Source organism: Saccopteryx leptura, chromosome 6 (genome assembly GCF_036850995.1).
Source record: "Saccopteryx leptura isolate mSacLep1 chromosome 6, mSacLep1_pri_phased_curated, whole genome shotgun sequence".
NCBI lineage: Eukaryota > Metazoa > Chordata > Mammalia > Chiroptera > Emballonuridae > Saccopteryx > Saccopteryx leptura.
In genome coordinates this window covers 146,809,769-146,829,632 of record NC_089508.1, presented here as the reverse complement: position 1 = coordinate 146,829,632, position 19,864 = coordinate 146,809,769, and the positions used below count along the sequence as shown (strand labels likewise).

At 38.8% G+C, this 19,864-nt stretch overlaps 1 pseudogene; it reads right to left on the bottom strand.

The window, feature by feature from the left end:
* Positions 1–981: 981 nt before the first annotated feature.
* On the bottom strand, positions 982–1,079 carry LOC136377732 (small nucleolar RNA U3; annotated as a pseudogene).
* Between the last annotated feature and the right edge of the window lie 18,785 nt (positions 1,080–19,864).

The following is a 19,864-nucleotide window of genomic DNA, read 5'->3' as shown; positions in this document are numbered from 1 at the left end:
TAAGGTGGGTAATGGTGACTAGATAATTCAATACAAAACTCTTTGGCATGCGCACCCTCCCCTATGTGTGCCGTTGGAAGTTCTCAGTGGAGAGACATGAGTCAGCCATTACTGTGATGTTCAGCCCTGCTCAGTAGCTCCATCTCTCCTTGTTCTTCTGACCTGTGACAACTTCACATAAGTCACTGGACTTTCACAGTCACGGACTGTTTGTCCATAACCTGGGAAAACATGGTATGCTGGCTCCCTCCTTCCTAACAAGATAATATATGAAAGTGTACTGATGAAAGCTACAACCCAACAACCATCAGGTGCAAGTTGTGCTGGTAACAATGCGGTGGAAGAATGGTGATGAACCTGACTTGGGGACTCTCTAGTAAAGGGGGTGCTCCACCAGGTGGCAGCAGCCACCACTTCCTGCAGCTCCACACTGATCGACAAGCCTGGGATCACCCACCTGTCACTGATACTCAGAGTCTTTCCTAACACAAGACAGATGTGGTTCCCAGCATCTTGGCTTTAAAAGGCCTGTCTGCCCACTTCTCCTGGAAACCTCATTTCTTAGAATTCAGACTGTTAAATAAGGTTCCCTGCTTAGCATCAACACTTTTCCATTCTTTGGTTTCTTGGTCCTTATCTTTCCTTTACCAGCAGTGGCTGTGGTGATAACTAACAGTAGGTAAAGGGAAATGCTCATGGTATATTTTAATACTCAACAGTCTTCCTCTTGTCAGGACCAACTGTCATGGAGTCATGGCATTGGATGGTCCTTAGAAGGAACTCAGGAAGTACACACATGAAGAGCAAATTAATGGCTATATCTTTCTTACAAAATCTATTTCTCTCTCATGTCCCTCAAATATGAAGTATTCCAAAGGAATAATATTTTCAAAAGAGAGATCAAATGGAAAAGATAGAGCTGAGGAGAAAGTTGTTTCTCTGTTTACTAAGATCACTAACATCACAGAGATTGACCTAACAACCTAATGCACATTAATTTGGCTGCACATTCCAGGTTGTAAAGTTTTTCATATTTTTTTTTAACAAACTATAGAAATGATCCCTGAAAGTATAGTCTTTCATATATATTTTTTTATTTTCCTAATTCTATTCCTCTGCTCTGAGGTCCCATCCTATCTGGCTGGTAAAAAGTTCTATCATGGTCATTACAATGAGTCCCTTCCCCCCTTCTTCCCTCCCTCCAGGTTCACGTGAAAGTTGCCAGAGTTACCCAGATGAACGTGCTCCTGGAGGGTGTTGGGAGAAGTGTGTGGGGTGCACTGATGCTATCCACCGACCACCCACTCACAAACAGAAACACTCTTTCCTGATCTTTCTCCAAGCTCACAAAGCTCCCGAGACTGTTCACTTCCACCTCCTGATTTTTCTCAAAATAGAACCTTAGAACAGCCTGGCCTGTGGTGGTGCAGTGGATAAAATGTTGACCTGGAATGCTGAGGTCGCTGGTTCAAAACCCTGGGCTTGTCTGGTCAAGGCACATACAGTAAGCAAGTACAAGTTGATACTTCTCATTATTCAACCCCCATTTATCTCTCTCTCTCAAAAATCAAAAAAATCAAAAAAATAAAATAAAAAATAAATAAAAAGAACCTCAGAACAGAGACAAGCCTGTCATTCTAGAGCTAGTTCTTTGAAACAAGTCTCTTCCTTTCACCCTGAGGGTGAGGAAGCCCTGCAGGATGGGAAGCCCTAGACTGCCCTGTGGTTCAAGGGTGCCAAGGAAAGGGTGGGCTGGGAAGGAAGGGAAGGTACCTCTTATTCTTTTCTTCTATCTATCAGAACACAATACAAATTAACATCTCAGAAGGTCATCTTGCCCATTTTAAAATAATGAAGGATTAAAGGCCCAGGTGCTTTTAGAAAGGCAAATAAGGAACTTAGTCCTGAAGATACCCACAGTCCAAGGCATGGATATCAGTGTGAAGTGCCTGCCTTTGCTATGATTGACACCAATGTTTACCAGAGCATGAAAGTCACATCTTCCTGTTAGTCCCCAGTGACAGTCCATGTAGGGCAGACCACCAGGGCAAGGAGGTGGGTATGCCAGCACAGACAGGCTGGGACCTGGAAATCTGCTCACCCACACAGTCACCCAGCCCAGAGCCTGCCTCCTTGTTGCCTTTGCCTGCTTTACTCAAGGGCACTGCCCAGAGAGCTGGAATGACCGAAGGAACAAGAGGGATCTGGGCTCTCCAGAGGCCTGTGCTGTGTGATACAAATCACAGCCCTGGGACCTAGAGGACCAACAGCAAACATTTAAGAATGTGATTCTAAACATATTAACTAGAAACAGGGTTCAGTGATCCAAGCATGATGACGTGGCATGGCGCTGTGCCAGGCGTGACACAGTACCCTGTCATGCATCCAACTGTGGCACTCTCAGGGACTGAAATAGGAGCAGGAGACTGCACAGAGTTCAAGGCAATATAATTCGCCTGAAGTCTCCTCTGCAAGGCCTCTGGCCAAGGGGCCTGCTCGTGCTGCCTGCCTTTCTCACTCTTCCTCTGCTCTCCAAGTGAGAACCCATAAAAATTTTGGCTTTTTCTTTTGCCTCAAAGAAAAATAACTTTGTTTTTTTTTACTAAATATGAAAATTATATTACCTGTTTTCTGTAAAATGTGCAAGGAACATGGAAGAGTATCCAAATGATAAAATCCAGCCATGGTTAGGCCTCCTGTGTCCTCATACCCCTCAACATTTAGTCACCATTTCTTGATAGGGATGGCTTGATGAAAGTGACAGTGTTTATGGCCTTCCTTGTTTTATTCCCAAGGATACTGTTTCATCTGATGGGATAGACATAGGACCTCATGAGACATTCATCTGGTGGGATAAGCAAAGATCAATGGACATTTTCTTAATGAGTTTCTCTATTTTCTTAATGAGTTCAATGTGGGAAACTGAGTTAACTGATATCACATTTCTGGATGAATTCAACAATCTGTTAGTTGTACCATATGGTTTAATTTTTAATCAGTTATGACTCTAGACCATAGTAATACATGCTTGGTATATATTCTTGTATATTTTTGTCCTGTGTATATATAAATTTAGACACACACACGCACAGGGATGAGACTATACATACCAGTCTGGCTTTCCCTTTCAACTCTTGTTCTAAGAAAAGAGAATAGTAACCTGATTGGGAAAATTCTGTGACGCAGACGGGGTCAAAGTCAAAGATGGGTGTGACTGTATAGATACTTTTTTATGTGTCTTCTCTGTGTGGTTAGGCTACCTTAAGGCTGAACCCCTGGAGCAAGACAAAGGTCTTGCTCTTTCCTTTATTTCTCATATTTATTTGCTCCAATGCTTATTGTTTGATCATATGTGGTAACACTTAGACTTCTGAGAAGGGAAACATTCCACCAAACCTCAACTCTAAACCTCATAGTCCAGCCCAGTTTCCCAGAAAGCTCTTCATTAGAAAACTGATCATGAGCAGTGCTAACCGAGGGGTGTCTCATGGGAGATTTGTATTTGTTTTTTGAGGTTCTTGTTTTTTCCTTTGTGAGCATTAAAGTGAAAATGAGTGGTAGGCTAAAAAGGAGTTAAGCATTTTTGGGTCCCATGGTTGCCATCTTCCTGTTGTGAAACCTCACTGACATTCTTTACTGTTTTATTTATATTATACTATTTGTGGATGTTTTCCCACAGACTAAAAAAAAATGCTGGGGTTGAAGGATGGGGGTGTGTGGTTCACAGTGGAAATTTAAAAAAAATTTAAAGGAAGAAAGATAGAGAGAGCTCTAATCTAGAAACCCAAAACCCAAAGCCAGGATCTGGGAGCAGCAGCATCAGACCAAATTTCAGGGGCAGTGAGAGGTCGGCAGAGCTCCAAGGGCTCACACATTTATCAGGCCTTCAACATGAAAAATGGCTGCAAGTAAGAACTCTTTTTGAAACAAGAAACAATCATTCTCGATCATGTGACTTCTGATCTTGAAGCTTTCTTACCCTTTCCGACCTGGGAGACATGGAAGGCTCTGTCAGACTTTAAAATGTTAGAGCTCAAAATACAAGTCAAGTGGATACAGCACACCTCCTGGCAGGGAGCACACATTCAGTTAAGGTTAGTGGAGCATAATTTGTCCCGGATGAATGGTGCTTCGCAGAGGAACACTGCCCATGCAGATGCAGAGGCATAGTGCTAACCAGGGACCAGGGACAAAACACTAAAACAGACAAGTAGAGGCCCTGCTCTCAGGAGCCTTACATTCTAGTGGGACAACAACAAGAAGTAAGCAAACATAATAAATTCCAGACAGTGAGAGCCAGTGAGGAAAACAGAGCAGGTTGTGGACTAGAGCGTGCTGAGGGAAGACATGTGGACTCTCCTTTATGGAGAAGTCAGGGAAGAGTTCATGTGAGGAATGTGAGTGAGCTAGCTGTGTGAGTCTCTGAAGGAAAAGCATTCCAGGCTGAAGGAATAACAAGTGCATACCTCCAAAGGAAGAAGTGTTCTTTTTCTTGTGTCTAGCCATGTGGCTAGAGAGGATTGGCCAAGGGGAAGAATGTTCAGGAGGTGAGATTTGAGAGAGGTAGAGGAGTTTGGATTTTAGTTTCAGGGTGGGGGGAGGGGCAAGTTATCAGATTTCTGGTTTTCACCAAAAAAATTACTCTGGCAACAGCATGGGAACCATCAACTGTGAGACCTAGGAAAAAGTAATAGAGTGCTAGAGTCATAGAATGACTACTAAATCTTCAGAAATTTTGTGAACCAGTTGTTACATACAACCATCATTTAAAAATCAAATTATATTATTCACTGTGGCCAAGACATGGAAACAACAAAAGTGTCTCTCAATAGAGGATTGGATAAAGAAGATGTGGTACATATGTACAATGGAATACTACTCAGCCATAAGAAATGATGACATATTGCCATTTATGACAACATGCATGGAACTTGAGAACATTATACTGAGTGAAATAAGTATATCAGAAAAAGTTAAGAACTGTATGATTTCATATATAGGTGGGATATAAAACTGAGACTCATGGACATAGATTAAAGTGAAATAGTTACCAGGGGTAAAGGGTGTAAAAAAGGACAAATATACGGTTACAGAAAATGATTTGACTTTGGGCAATGGGCATGCAACACAATCAACATTTCAAATGGTATAGAATTGTTCGCCTGAAATCTATGTGCTATTATTGATCAAGACCACCCCACTAAATTTAATTTCAAAATAAAAAAAGTCAAATTCTGTAAACTTAAAATTAAATTATATTAAAAACAAAGTTCATAAACACACAAACTCATTGCTACCCACTTGTTTTATTATTTCACCACTCTCTATGTTCTTGAGGAGTAAAATGAATATCTTTTACTGGTCTGGTGGAAATACTATATAATGAGTCATTACTGTGCATCTCTTTCCAACTCCATGTTCAGTAAGGTCATGTTGGCAACTTGGAATCGGCCATGGTGGGAGTACTTACACCACAGAAATCGGCAAAAGCTACAGAGATTGAGCAGGACCTCCCACCTCCCCAATCCTCCAGAATGGCAGCTGCTAAACATTTCCCACTGCATGACTGGAGCAGGAGGACCAGAAGCACATGTGAGAGATGATGGTGATGTGGAGGAGGGTAGTGGTGGACGAGGTAATGACAGTGAGCGGTGCCATACAGGTGTAAAGGTGAAGTTGGCGGAACTTGCTATTGTATTGGATGTAAAAAGTGAATTAAAGAGAAGTATAAACAATGACATTTGAGATTATGAACATGAGTTTGGATATAGGTTTTTTAAATTTGAGAACAGAATAGAAAACTCATATGATAATGTAGAAATAGTAAATAAAGTTTCTTCTGAAATATCCTCTTCGAGGGCTTTTTGCCAAGGCTTCTAAAACAGCAATAATCACATGGTAAAGGTTGATGAAAACTTTTACTGTGGTAACTATATAAAGTCAGGGATTGTCTACTTTTCTAGGACTTAGCACAGTGCCTGCTACATAGGTGATCAGTGTCCAAGGCAGTCATACCTCTAGCATAAGATGACCCAATGTAGTTGGGGCTTGACATGTATTTGGAGATCTATAAGAAAAGCCATAGTCATTTCATCTGGATATAGCTATTATATCAATTTACTTGAAAGCTGTAGCTAAAAAGAAACCACAAAATACTGTCACTTTGTACCACTGGGTTCTCTAATTAACTAGCACTACATACCTGGTAGGCTATATTTACTGGCACTCAAGACTGCCTTTTGAGAGATTATGCACTACAGCAGAGACTCTTTATTTTCAAAGAAAATCAGGCCAGGTTTTGTTTGTAAATTAGTATTTCCATTATAATGCCTCGTGTGGTAGGAATAGGAACAGGTTTATTTCTTAGTGAAAAATTCAAGTTTAACTTTAAATATCTGCTAGCTGTCTTCTATAGCTGTCCTTCCTAATTTGATGTATTTTCTATTTGCACTTTTACTCCACTGCACAACTCAGGTTTTTTTTAAACACTTATCACATTTTTAATTAGCTTCATTATTTATTGGTTTCATTGGAAACTGACTGCCTCTTTCATTTGATTGTAAAAATAGGACAAAGACCTTGTCTGTCTTAGGCATTGTTGTAGTTATAGCAACTAGTGCAGTGATTGTCACATAGTAGGATCTCAGTAAATATTTACTAAATGAAAGGATTAGTTAAGTAATGAGCATAGAAAGGATATAAAGGCATTTGACAATTTATCTTGTGAGCAATACCTCACATTTTATCTAATAAATGTCTCCTCTACTGAAATCTATTAAACAGAGTTTTGTGAATGAAATACATCAACAGCTTGTATTTGACTCACTGAAGAAAATCTTGTTTAAGAGATATGAGATGGCAGCCCTCTGTAAAATTTTGGAAAGTCTTATTTTTTGTTGCAAATAGAAGAATCCACTCTGTTAGATTAGTGAAAAAAATAAATTTGTTAAAAGATATTACAGAGCTTCAAAGGTTCTCCAGTAGAGATAGAGAATCAGGCTCAAGGCGACCCAGCTGGAAACAATAGCCATAACATACATTCACTTCCTAAGATCCACTTTTCTTGTGGCTGAACACAAAGAAAGCAGCTTGCACCTATGAAATTATGCACTGGAGCTACACTCAGCTGATGTTGTCCCGCTAAAGCAGGACACAGGTACGGCCACCACCTCCAAAGCATGGATCCTAAATGGTGATTGTGTTTTATATCACTTTCTTTTAAAACTAAGTCTTAGTCTTATTTAGGTGTTAGAATTTAGGTCTAGGTCATGTGTAGGTCTCAAGGCAGGATTTATAATGTGAAAAATTACCCAAATCAGAATGATGGGCAAATAAGTTGAGTAGAAGAAACATGATACATGTCCATAGAGTCCTGTCTTTCTTCCATATTATAACTATGCCAACACTACTGACAGCAAAATGACCATATCAACATTACCTAATTATCCATTGTACCAACAAAACATACTATCCTCTCCTCAAAAGCAGAAAAGAGAAAGTCTTAGCAGCTACCACAGCCAGCTAAAGTCCAGGATCTCCATGTGAGATATTCTCCTCTAATTCTGTCAGTAGTGTATCTGTATATTCTGATTCAAATAAACTAAAACAAAAATTTAACCAATACATTCTATGTAAAACAAAATAGGAGAGTGAAAAAAATAGAAAATTATTTAAAATATATATACTTAAATAATACAGTAAAATATAGAAAGACTCCAGAAACCTTATTTCTACTTCTGTTCACAAGGCTCTGTGAACAATATCACCAATTAATATTGATGATTTCTACCTGCCATTATTTATTCCATGTCCTTTTTGTCCTCAATAAGCACCTCAAGTATTTGGGATTCTTCTTCTAGTTGATTAATTTATATCATCTTTCTTAAACAATTGAGTCTTAGATAGTCCTGCCTATGGGAGATTGGTATAGTCTTTCAATAATATTTATGACAAAATATGCTGTATTAAAAGAGATGAAACATAATATGTCTTGCTCCTCTTATATATCAACTACATCAGTGGTGGTATTCAACCAGTTCACACCAGTTTGGCAGAACTGATACTTAATTTTTGTTGAGTTTGGCAAACCAGTTGTTAAAATGGCACTTGTAATCATGGTTCTCTCTAAGGCGGGTGCCTGGGCAGCCACCCAACGTGGAAATTACAAATTTACATTAAAAGCAAGTTGTAGCTGATTTCAAGATAGGAATAAATTATAACTTCTCAATTTTTTGAAGCCAGATTACTGGAATATTGAAAAAGTACTAATTCCATGGAAAGCAGCTGAGGAACAATTGATTGTATTTAATGATACTTTTAATTACCAAATTGATATTAATGGTTATTGAGATTTTGTGAAAAATGTCATAAAAAATTCCCAGAACTATGCAATTTCTGAAAGTGTTCAAAAAACTAAAAATATTGTCAGAACAATTGCTGTAAATTCAGCAGAAGCAGAAAGGGATTTTTCAAAGATGAACACAATATGTTCAGAGAAGAAAAGTTGCCTATTTCTAATATATCAAATACAATGGCTGTTAGTCTAATCAGCCTACCTCTAAAGGGATGAGATCCTACTTCTACAGTGAAAAGATAGTTAAGGATAAATTATACAGTCGATGATGCTCAGATAAAAGCAAAGAAAATTGCAAGTGAGGGTGCCAATCAAGAAGCAATATGGGGAAATTCCAAGATGGCAACAGAGTAGGCGAATGATCCAACTGCCACCTCCCAGGACCAAATTAGATTATAACTTAATTTAAGACAATCATCTTGAAAAACCAACTTCGGACTAGACAAAGAGGAGACTATAACCAAGGACCACAGAAGAAGCCACATCAAGACTGGTAGGAAAGGTGGAGACATGGAAAGGGCTGCTCTGCTCCCAGGAGCCAATGGTGGCTGAGAGTACAGAGGGAGTCTCACTGCAGGGGGTGTGGGTCCTAAGCTTCAGACCAGGAACCCCAGCCTAGAACCCCAGAGCCTAGAAGAAACGCCCACACAGCATTTGGAGGTGAAAAGAGCCAGGTTTCTGTCTGCAAGAAAGAGATGGAGCTCTCCAAGACACAGGGTTCATCTTAAAGGTCCCACTCAGAAAATCTTGTTCACAGCCACTTTACACAGGCTCTGGTGAAGAAAGAGCTGAGAGGACTAGAGTTGCATGAGGGGACTGTAAAGTTGGAGGCCCAGGGAGAGACAATGTGGGGAACGGCCAATGAACCTCTGTGCTGAGTCATTCTCCAATACTGCAGTCACCATATTTCTTGGGTGAAACAGTACCCTCTGAGCAGCATCAACCTGGGAAAAGCCACTGCTCTGCCCTTGGAAGTCTCTCTTGCTCCAGTCATGTAGACTGGGTCATTCTGAGAAGCCAGGAAGCAGGGGACATGTAAGTAACACAGTATTTTGATATTGAGGTTGGAGCTTTCTCCTACACAATCCTGAGTCTAAAACTGGTGATTCGGCCTCATGGGAGACTCAGTAGACATTATTCAGACAATGGGCAGACCACACTTCTGGGTCTCTGAGGCCAAATCCACAGAACTCCTGGGGCCACACCCTACTGAGGTCTGTGAAAAATGTCTGGCCAGACTGATACATGGGCCTAGGGGCAGAGCCACAGCCACTACCTTTCCTAACCCCTGAATTGCTGCAGGCTCTAGACTCTACCAAAGATTTCTTCAATGGCTGAGCCCAACAAGCAACCAGAAGACAAAGGCTGCAGGAAGCAGGACTCAGGGAACCTTGGCCTTTTAATATTTTTAAAATTTATTTTAGAGAATGGAGAGGAAGAGAAGGAGAGAGTAAGAGAGAGAGAAGTGGGGCAGGAGAAGAAAGCATCAATTCCCATATGTGCCTTGACCAGGCAAGCCCAGGGTTTTGAACCAGCAATCTCAGTGTTCCAGGTCAATGCTTAAACCACTGCACCATCACAGGTCAGACAGCAACCTTGACCTTTTAAGCAGACTTTTGCCGAAGTCTAGTGTGAGTAAAAGCCAGCCTAAGTGTGTTGCTTGGTATTTCCATGAGCACCTGGGCCCAGCAGAGGAGGCCAAAAACTCTGGATTGCTGTAGCTCCAAGTAGGTTGCTGATGGCCAATCACGGGCAGTGTCTCCCACTGGTCTGCACCGGGTTTCTGCCAGGGAGGCCCAGGGCTGGCGCATTTAGTGGCCAGCTGCAGAGCACATCAGTTTAGAACCCAAAAACCCTTGCTAGAGTGGTATCCTAGGACGGTTTTCTTATACCTGGCCCAGATGAGGAGAATTTCACTCTCTGTGATCAGCACTGGCACAGCAGCTCATGTCCATTGGATAGGGTGGGGCTTCACAGTCTGCTGATCTGAGTGCTGGGTATCCTACCCTGCTAGGCTAGATTCCACAGGAGAAAGGGAGAGAGGCTTGGAGCATGGACATTTAAAATGTGGGTCCCTGTGAGAATATTGTTGGATCTGGTTCAGGGGCTTAGCCACTTTCTGGGCAGTAGAGGACTCTGTCAGTCTTCTTCCCTGAGACCCGAGTCTAACCAGCTGTAAAAGCTTCTGCAGAGGGGACTGTTGGACCCACCCAATCTGAACCTGTTGCTTACATTGTTGGGTAGAAATAAAATTTGAGTATCCAGCAGTAGCTGAGGGATTAGGCTCTAGATGAGGGGGCCACATTCCCCATACTGAGCTTCTGACCAAGAGACCCCTGAAGTAGAGTTCCCACTAACATTGTATTCCCAAACTCAGCTGCCGTAACCCACCAGGCTTGCAACATGAAGAGGGGTTGGTTGGGTGAGGCTAGTCTGAACCCATACTATAGTCTTTCTACAGAAGACTCTGTGGGAAGACCAGGCAGCTGCAAGAGGAGGTAGAGCAGCTGAAAAGTGGAAGCAAATCTTACAGAGCTAGGGGCTTTTATGGAACTGCTGTCATCTCTAAGCAGGAGGAAGCTGATCCTTATACACAGGTTGGTCCCTTTCACACTACCCATGCACAGAAAATACAGACACAAACAGCAAAAAGTGCAGTAGCTGCAGACAAGTAGCCCAAAGCAGGTTACAAAAAACAGCTGAGGCCAACCCAAGAAGATCTAGAGCCAACACAACTGGTAGTGGGTGGCAGACAGCACCAACCCTAGACACAACTAGATAAACAAGCAGCACACCCAAAAGAGGAGTCTAGCAGGCACCAGACACTGTGGAGAATAAATACACCAAACAGAAAAGACATTGCGCAATGTGTAATGCACATGATTTAGGCTGACCCTTACAGCCAGCCAGCCTGAAGGGATAACTGTACCCTTTAAAAGACCAACTGCATTCAATACTCACATACAACAGGATGGAAAATAGTACTCTCAAGAAGCATTCCTAGAGCAAAAAAAAAAAAAAGAAAAAAAAAAAACAGGTTGCCTGGAGGGAAGTACCACCAACCCATTGTTTTCATAAAGACACTACAATAATTTGAAAGTTAAACAGTGCTACCTAATACACAGAGAAAATAGGCAAAGAAATATGACCCAAATGAATCAACAAGAGGAATCCCCAGAAAGAGAACTAAATGAAATGGAATTAACCAAACTACCAGAAGCAGAGTTTAAAATAATGATATTTAGGATGCTCAGGGATCTCAGAGCAACAATGATGGTCATAATGAGCACTAAAAATAAAGAAATAGAAAACATCAAAAAGAACATTAAAATCATAAATAAAAACCAGTTGGAAATGACAAACACAAATCAGAAATGAAGACTGCACTAGAAGGAATCAACAGCAGGCTGGTGAAGCAGAGGACTGAATTAAAATTTAGAAGACAAGATAAACATAACAGAAGCAGAGCAGCAAAACAAAAAGAGGCTCAAAAAGACTGAGGAAACTCTAAGAGACCTCTGTGACAACATGATGAGAAACAACATCCACATCATAGGGGTTCCTAAAGGAGAAGAGAACAAAAAAAAGGATAGAATACCTATTTGAAGAAATCATAGGTGAATACTTACTAAAATTAGTGAAGGAACAAGTCACACAGGTTCAAGAACACAGAGAGTCCCATTACAGAGGAACCCAAGGAGGCCTACACCAAGACACATCATAAGTAAAATGCCAAAGTTAAGAGACAAAGAGAGAATACTAAAAGCTGCAAGAGAAAAGCAGTTAATTACCTACAGAGGAGCCCCCATAAGGATAACATCTGACTTCTCAACAGAAACACTTGAGGCCAGAAGGAATTGGCAAGAAGTATTCAAAGTGATGCAAAAAAAAGAATTTACAACAAAACTACTTTATACAGCAAGGATATTATTTAAAATTAACAGAGAAATAAAAAGCTTCCCAGACCAAAAAAAAAAAAAAAAGTCAAGGAATTCATTACAACCAAATCAGTACTTCAAGAAATGTTAAGGGGCCTGCTGTAAAAAGAGCAATGAAAAAAAATTGAGGAAAAGAGGACTGTAGATTTAAATAATAAAATGGCAATAAATAAATACATATCAACAATAACCTTAAATGTAAATGGATTAAATGCTCCAATCAAAAAAACAGGGTATTTGCATGGATAAAAAAAACAGGACTCATACATATGCTGTCTACAAGAGACCCACCTCAGAACAAAAGATACACATAGACTAAAAATATTGTTTCATGTAAAAAAAAAAAAAAAAAGCTGGAGTAGCAATACTTATATTTGACAAAATAACCTTTAAAACAAAGGTTATAGTAAGGGATAGAGAAGATCACTACATAATAATAAAGGGAGCAATTCAACAGGATGATATAACCATTGTAAATATCTATGCACCTATTATAGGAGCTTCTAAATACATAAAGCAGATTTTGATAGACATACAGGGTGAGATCAGCAGCAAAACTATAAAAATAGATTACTTTAATGCCCCACTAATATTAATAAGTAGATCCTCCAGACAGAAAATTAACAAATAAACAGCAGCCTTAAATGACATACTAAATCAAATGGATTTAATTAATATCTTCAGCACCTTTCACCCCAAAGCAGTAGAATATACATTCTTTTCAAGCGCTCATGGTACATTTGCAAGGATGGACCACATGTTAAGATACAAAACAAGTCTCAATAAATTTAAGAAGTTTGAAATCATATCAAGCATCTTCTCTGATCATGGAACTCTGGCATGGAACTAGAAACCAACTACAATAGAAAAACTGAAAAACATTCAAACATTATGGAAATTGCCTGAGAGGTTTTTTAACACCAATGTCTCTGATGCCATTCTGAAAACTCTTCCTTTTTCAATATTGCCCAGGGAAATCTAAAGTGAAGTGAAGCCAGGGTACACAACTAATCTTAACTTAGTGCTTCTCAAAGTGGACCAAAAAGTGATGGACCAGCACCACCAGCATCCCTTGGGAAATTGTTAAATAAGCAAATTTTCAAACCCATTTCAGACCCACTGAATTAGAATCTATGTGAGTGGAGCCCAGCACTCCCTGTTTTAACACAACTCTATGAATCCAATGCCCTGCTAAAGGCTGAGAAGTGCAGTTTTTAAATTTCTCCACCTGACAAAATCTTACACTTCATGGCCCAACCCAAGTGTCACCCCTATGCAAGGTCTTCTTACCTTCTAGTTAGAATCTTTTGCCCCGCCTCAAGGAACCTATGTTATTGTGGTACTATTTCTCTTATAATGCTTATCACTATGTTATTTCTTATCAAATTTTACATAGCAATATTTCCTAAGATCTTTGGAACTATTTAGGGTGGAGTTGATATTTGTATCCTGTTCCTCAGAGTGCAGGTGACACTGTGCTGTGTATGAAGCCACTTTAAAAATGTTAATTGAAGAGACCTTTTAAAATCTTACTAAGGAAAGAGTTGCAATAGTGAGAGAACTAGCCAATATTGAGAAAAAGAAAAAGAAGAAAGCTTAGTTCATAAAAAAATTTAATCTCTAATACTCTTCTTCATGTAATAGCTAATATGTAGCACTTGCTATACCCTAAGGCCTGAGCTAAGTCCTTTATTTGGATTACCTCATTTAAGTTTCACAGCCCTGCATGGTAGCTATTATTGTTATTATTATTATTTTACTGACATGGCAACAATACGCAAAGAGGTAAGCAAATTGCCCAAGGTCACACACCTTGTAAACAGCAATCAAATTTGAAATCGAGTAACCTGGCTCATCACCCAGACTCCTAACTACTCCATGCTACTACCATTTTTATGGGAACATATTGTTATTGATTCATACTATTATCAGTAGGCAAGCCTTCTATTTTACCTATATAAACTATAGACAATACTCAACTACCAACCTCTTTTTAAACCAGTCCTCCCTAAAATAATAATGACATTAATGACAGACATTTATATAATGCTTTCTATGTACTAGCTATGTTCTAAGTGCTTAGAAATAAATTTATTTAATTCTTCAAGAATCCTATGAGAAAGGTACAGTTATCACTGCCCATTTCACATATAAATGAGGCTAAGAAACCAGCCTACAAATAATGCATGGTGTGAACCCAGGCAACCTGGTTTCAGGGTCTGTTTCTTTACCACTCTGCTATGGAGGCTTTTTTTGTAGGGGGATTGGGAAAGATGGTCATAGAACTAAATTTTGTGGTTGCTTTTATTGTATTATTGTGTTCCTCATAAGGTTAGTGTGAGATATATATTGTCAATAAAGAAAGTACTCAAAACAGAGCTTAACACAAAGTAAGAACTATATTAACTAATAATTATTATTTTGCAATTTTGGATAGCCCATATGACTTATTAGATTATAAATCTGGCCTTTTAAGACCTGGTTCAAAGTCAAGATATTATGACCTTATCCCTATAGGATCCCATATACCAAGGCTATTGCTGGCTCTGTCAGATGGAGGGAGGCAAATCAACTTTTAGTTTTCTTCCAAAACTTCCTATTGGAAGTGATATGGGGTCTCACGTTCAGGACTTGAGCCAGGACTTATGTAATGCCAAAGTATGGTCATGGGCAGCACAGTGTGGGCCTCCAGTACAATGTAATTGGTAATTTTAACTACAGACATAAATCAGGGTATACAAATCCATGTATGCTCAACTGCCTTCTAAGTGAAATATCCCATTGCAATTCATGGCTTACCATGGCTAATTAACTAAGAGAGCTACTCACAGTAGTTATCCCTCCAAAGCTCAGCACAGAAGCAGCAGACTAAAATGGCTATCTCCCAGACTTACCCTGAAGAGGCAATTTGCTTATCTTAAAAACTGCAGCCTAAAAGTCATGTTCTTAATCTAACATAAATCTTAGAGCTAACTATCTAACTACAATCCTCCCCAGATACTTGAGGAAGCTGGTGTGTACCATTTTGTGCTGTCCCTCTGCTCAACTTGTGTACACATCCAGTGACCTGGCTTTTGCAGCTGCTGCCCAAGGGATGGACACCTTGATCACCTGGCTTGGGTGGCCAGTGTACTTGTGTTTATACATTTAACAAGAATATAGCAAACAAGAAAACAGTTCTTAACTGGTTGCTTTTCCAAGAATCAGCAGAGAGGCACTAGTCAGAAATGACCAAGTCCCAGTCTTTTAGTGTAAGATGGAAATGTCTTTCTTTTTGCATATCTTAAAAGTTGCAGCTTAAAGATCAGGCTTCTAGTTTAGCATATATCTAGAAGCGAACTGAAAATTTATTTTGAGGCCAGTAGGACCACATTTGGCCTCTTCCTCTGCCCACATTATGTCATCAGTATCTCCCTAAAAGGAATTTGTACTCATGTCTTGTGCCCTGGCTTCTGCAGCTGCCATTCAGGGATACACTCCTTAATCTCCTGGCTCCAGTGGCCAGCAGAGCTTGCATTCACCAGTTGCACAATACTGTACCAAACAGTTCTTAACTGGCTATTCCTCAAAGGCTCATTAAGAGGAATCAGAGATTTCACCATCTCTTAATGTTTCCCTAAAAAACATCTATTTGCATACTTTAAAAGATGCCGCTTAAGGGTCTGGATTCCAAACAGCCTGTGTCTACATGCTGATTGAGGTCTTCCCCTCTGGGACAGTGACAAATCTTAGCATTCCTTCAACATCTGGGAGCCACTAAGAATAAAGAAGGCTGCTTGGACAATCACAAAATTTAATAAATGATCATAAATGTTTTAGAGCTAGGAATAGGCTGAGCAACAAGATTCTTCTCCCATGGGAGCCCACCCCCTCAAGACTAAGAGAGCTAGTTATTTTATCTAATAAACAGAAACCAACAGAGACAATCAAGCAAAATGAAGAAATAGAAAAATAGTTCCAAGCAAAAGAACTAGATAGAAATCCATAAATAGATTTTAATAAAATAGAGATAAGAAATTTACATGATAAAAAGTTCAAAATAATGGTAATAAGTATACACTTCAAGGTTAGGAGAAAATTTATGAGCAAAGTAATAATTTTTTTTTACAGTGACAGAGAGAGAGAGTCAGAGAGAGGGATAGATAAGGACAGACAGACAAGAATGGAGAGAGATGAAAAGCATCAATCATTAGTTTTTGTTGTGACACTTTAGTTGTTCATTGATTTCTTTCTCATATGTGCCTTGACCATGGGCCTTCAGCAGACTTAGTAACCCCTTGCTCAAGCCAGCGACCTTGGGTCCAAGCTGGTGAGCTTTTGCTCAAACCAGATGAGCCCACGCTCAAGCTGGTGACCTTGGGGTCTCGAACCTGGATCCTCCACATCCCAGTCCTACACTCTATCCACTGGACCACTTCCCTGTCAGGAAAAGTAATAATTTCAACAAAAAGATTAAAAATACAAGAAAGTACCAAACAGAAATCACAGAGCTGAAGACTATAATAACTGAAATAAACAATTAAATAGAAGGGTTCAACAGCAGAATAGATGTAGCAGAAGAAAAGATCAGTGAACTCCAAGACAGGGCAGTGAAATTCATTCAAGCTAGGAGTAAAAAAGAAAAAAGAATGAACAAGAATAAAGATACCTTAGGAGACTTATGGAATACTATCAAGCACTGTAATATTTACATTATATGGGTCCTATTAGGAGAAGAGAGGAAAGGGCAGAAATCTTATTGAAAGAAATAATAGCTAAAAACTTCACCAAACTGAGAAAAGAAATAGCATCCATATCCAGAAATCCCAGAGAGTTTCAAGTAAGATGAATTTAAAGAAACCCACACCATGACACATTATAATTAAAATATTGAATGTTAAAGACAAGAAGACAGTCTTCAAATCAGTAAGAGGAAAACTGGTTATTACAAATATGGTAACCCTCATTAGAACTACCAGTAGATTTTTTAATAGAAACTTTGCAGGCCAGGAGAGATATATTCAAAATGCTGAAAGAGGCCCTGGCTGGTGGCTTAGTGGATAGAGCATTGGCCCAGCATATGGACATTCTGGATTCAATTCCCAGTCAGGGCACACAGAAGAAGAGACAATATTTTCCTCCCCTCCTTCTTTCCCTCTTCCTCTCCTTCAGCCAGTGGCTCAATTGGTTTGAGTGTGGCCCCCACCTCTGAGGATAGTTCCATTGATGTGCATCAGCCTCAGTCACTAAAAATAGCTCAGTATTTAATCATTGGCCCCAGATTGGGTTGCCAGGTAGATTTTGGTAGGAGTACATGCAGGAGTCTGCCTCTCTATATCCCCTCCTGTCATCTAAACAAACAAACAAACCAAACAAAAAAATGTTGAAAGAAAACAACAACAGAAACTGCTAACCAACAATATTCTATCTAACAAAGTTGCCCTTCAGAATTGACAGAGAGATTAGAGTATTCCAGGCAAGCATAAATTAATGTTCATCACCACAAGATTAGTCTTAAAAAAATGTTAAAGGGATTGTTTCAAGCTGAAATGGAAGGGTGATCATTAGTAACAGGGAAACATATGAAAGTATAAATCTCTCCAGTAGAGGTTAATATATAGTTAAATTCAGAATACTCTAATGTTTTACTGGTGGTGAGTAAATAACATACTAAGCTAGTGTAAAGATAAAAAGACAAAAGTATTAAAAACAGCTATAATTTTCTAATTTGCCAACAAATGCACAAGATAAGATGAGGTAAACTGTAACATCAAAGATAAAACTTGAGGAGAAAAATAAAAGTGTAGAGCTTTCATATACATTCAATCTTAAATTGTTATCAGCTTAAAATAGATTATTATAAATATGTTTTACATAAGCTTCATGGTAATCACAAAGAAAAAACCTACAGTAAATATATAAAAGAGAAAGAATCTAAAGAAACCACAACAAAAAGTCATCAAATCACAAAGGTAGAGAGCAAGAGAAAAAGAGAACAAAGGAGTAACAAAATAGCTAGAAAACAATTAAAATGGCTATAGTAAGTTCATACTCATCAATAATGACTTTAAATGTAAATGGAACAAATTCTTGAATTAAAAGACATCAAATGGCTGAATGGATCAAAAACAAAAACCAATTATTTGTTGCCAATAAGAGACTCACTTAAGCTTTAAGAATATACATAGGCTGAGAGTAAAGGTATAGATAAAACTTTCTTCTAAGTGGAAACCAAAGATATGGGTAGCCATACTTATATCAGACCAAATAGATTTTAATAGAAAGACTTCAATAAGATACAAAGAAGGTAATTATATACAAATATTGATCGACTTACGACCTATGCAACTTACAACCATTCAACTTTACAACCACAATCGCTAGCCACAACTGCTCCATGTCTAGCAGTGCAAGTGTTGCCCAACTGGGCATACAACAGTGCGGACTAGCTTCTGGCAGCACTACCATCTCCACGTGCACCATTTCAACTGTTATCCCAGACTTGGCACAGCAATTTGCGTTTTGTGTCTTGGATATTTTTCATCAAACCCCTCCCAAGATGGCTACCAAGAGGAAATTATCTTTACAAATATTAAACCAGTTGTACTGGTAATGCAGTGTTTTACTTAAACCGGACAAATGTAAAAATAAGAAACAAAATGGTGTAGAGACGATACAAATGGCATAAAATGAACAAATAAAATTATGATATATAACAATAATGAAAGAAAATTATGATGAAATATGACTTAAAGATTTTTATAACATCATTTCACAGTACTGTACATATAGCCTACTCAATTTACAACCAAATTGTGTTACGACCAGTTTGTCAGAACCAATCGTGGTTGTAAGTTGAGCACTAGCTGTAATGATTAAGTGCTAAATCCAACAAGAGGATATAACATTTGTAAACAGTATGCACCTAACATAGGAGCACTTAAATGTATAAGCAAATATTAACATACCTAAGGAGAGAAATAGACAGAAATACAAGAATAGTAGGGGACTTCAAAACCTACTTTCCAATATGGATAGATCATCAAGACAAGAAGTCAAAAAGAAAACATTGGACATAAAAAACACATTAGACTAATTGGATTTAACAGATATTTATAAGATATTTCATCCAAAAGCAGCAGAATACATATCCTTCAGTGTACATGACATATTCTTCAGGATAGAGCATATGTTAGGCCCCAAAACAAGTTGTAATAAATTTAAGAACACTGAAATCATATCAAGCATCTTTTCTAATTACAATGGTAAAAAATTAGAACTCAATTACAAGGGAAAAAACTGAAACTTTTACAAATATGTGGAGATTAAACAACATGCTTTTGAATAACCATGGGTCAAAGGAAAAATAAAAAAAATCTGAAGACAAATAAAAAAAACACTAATTAATGATCTTTAATTGCAGTAGCAGTCCCATAATCATCATATATTATGGGGAGCGATCCTATTAACTGAAATCTGTATTTCCAGAAATCTATCTGTCCATGACAGTTGGTGAGTCCCCATACTCAGAGATACTGTTGTGTGGGAAGATTATAAAGTAGAAAAGTAGTTGTATTAGTCCATATGTTGGTGT